Raw genomic sequence first — 2,476 nt, 5'->3', positions numbered from 1 at the left:
TGAAGAGGTTGACTAAACCAATCTGCATACTTTAGCATTCATTGTCCCACAGTTAAATTTTGAAGGACCCAAATTTGTAGCACACTGCAGTTGAAAAGTCTAAATTGCTAGACTAAATTTCTGGGCATTCTCAATACTTAAATATGGAATGTGTATAGGGAAAGGAATTAATATTGCACTTTATTACCACTGTATTGTAAGTGGAAAATGCAATGTCTCAAATAAAAATATATTTAAAATTGGCACCATAAAAAATGCAAATAAGTAAGTACAAAAGCATATAGAATAAAAGAAAATTCTCCTTTAGCCCTACCTATGTCATCTCCAAGTGCTCAATCTTCGGCAGAGGAAAACAAGGTAAGCCGCGTGGGGTGTGCCCTTTCCAACCATTTTCCTAGGTTGAGTTTATTTTCTACTTAGTTCTTAAAGTTTTACCTTTTTCTTTTAAAGTATGCCTATTGATAACTTCTAGTCAATATTCCTGCTAAGCTATGTACTCCAATAGCCTTGTATCTGGATCCCATAAAGCCTTTCCGCACCCCCCCAGTTTGTCCTTTGATTTCTTTTAATATTTTTTCACTGTTGCACATTTTCTCCCCCTCCGTTACACCCACAATGCACCCCTTGTTCCAGATTATTGTCACACATATAATGCCTAATCATATATTTATTTCAGTCAATTCTTCCCCTCATCTATAAAGATATTTTTTAATTATGTTGCAATAATCTAACCTCTTAAGGCTTTCTCATACATCATTGATTTTTTGAGAGCATACATTTTATGAACTGATGAAGCAATACTTTAGAAACATGTATCTCTGAACCATAATAATTTTATAATTTGTTCTGCCTCACAATAGACCGGAGCCAATCTTCCAAGAGGACAATCCTTTTCAACCAAATCTCTAACATTAAAGCCCCTTATGGCTATTTGAGATAATGGGAGCTTTCCAATCTGTATTGTACTAAGCCCTTTCCATTTACAGAGGTTCTGTTGTATTAATAATTGACTAGCAAATAAGCTCTTTACTAGTAATATGGCAATGTAAAACATGAATAAATGAGCCTACAAAATTTACTGAAAACTTCCTTCTGAAAATCAAAGGATATACCAAACAAAATAGCACATATACATTTTTAAGCAGCCTATCTTGTTCTTATATTAGTGTGATATAAAGTTTACCACACCATCATTTTCACATAACTGGTTGAACCAAAAACTTACTTTACAAATTTGTAAAAATTATTTAAATAAGAAATAATATAAAATTAAGAGGGGGGAAAATCTCTGTAGAAGGGTTAAAAGTCCCTAACTCAAGCCCTTTGTTGAACTTGTAATAAATTATATTTAAGTAGAAATTCACTCCATCACTTAATAAATATTTCTCCTAGAACAAGTGCCTAAATGTTTCTAAATCTCAGTCTCTCTATCCTCAAAATAACATTTTATTTCAAGGATATAATAATTTAGGTTTAGTAGAAGCATTACCACTCAACCATTTTTCATCACTGATTCCAACACCAGCTGGTTGTAAATAATCCTATGCTCACCGGCAAAACATCACTCAATTATCTGCCTATCTTTCAGTTTCCTGATCGAGAATTTTTTTGGAAATGATGGGAAATTGCTCAGTCTTAAGAATTACACTGCTAACCCAAAGGCCACACATCTCTGGTGGTTTGAATCCAAGATAGAAACATGGCCCATTTTCTATCATACGATTTACAATCTTGGAAACTCAGTGGTGGTCAGCTATGTGATTTCCTGTTAGATGCTATCAAGTACAACTCATAATGCCCCATGACAATAGATCTGAACCCTTCCTGCTCCTATGTCATCCTTAACATCTCTGCTGTATTTGGGCCCATAGTTACAGTTGATGTGTCAATCTATCTTATTGAGGATGTTCCTCTTCCTAGTAGACCCTCAGTCTTCCAAACATGATGTCTTTTTCTAAGAACTGCCCCCTCCTAACATGCCCAAAGTATGTGAGCTGAAATTTCACCTGATTGATTACACTTTCTCCAAGATATATTTGTTTCTTTGGCTGTCCATGGGACATTCAGTATTCCTCTCCAACTCCACAATTGAAAAGTATCAATTCTTTCCCTGTCATCCTTAGTCATTGTCCAACTTTCGAATGCATAACAAGTAATTGAAAAGACCGTGGATTGGATTAGGTGCTTAGTCTTAGTCTTTAAAATGACATTTTTTCTCTTCAGCACTTTGAAAGGTCCCTGAGAGCAGATTTTCCCAGTGCAATACAGCTTTTTATTTTGTGACTACTGGTATCCAGGATGCTTAATGTGGATCAAAGTAAGATTAAATCTTCAAAAATTTCTTTCTTTTCTCCACTAGTCATGATGTTCCCTGTTGACCCAGTAGTGAGTATTTTCACCTTCTTGATGTAGAGGTGTAATTCATATTGAAGACTGCAGTCTTTGATCTTTTGCAGCAAACATTCCAAGTCATCTT

The sequence above is a fragment of the Elephantulus edwardii genome, unplaced genomic scaffold (assembly GCF_000299155.1).
Source record: "Elephantulus edwardii isolate Elephantulus edwardi_28Jun2011 unplaced genomic scaffold, EleEdw1.0 scaffold00081, whole genome shotgun sequence".
In the NCBI taxonomy this organism is placed as follows: Eukaryota; Metazoa; Chordata; class Mammalia; order Macroscelidea; family Macroscelididae; genus Elephantulus; species Elephantulus edwardii.
This window is presented reverse-complemented; position numbering follows the sequence as displayed.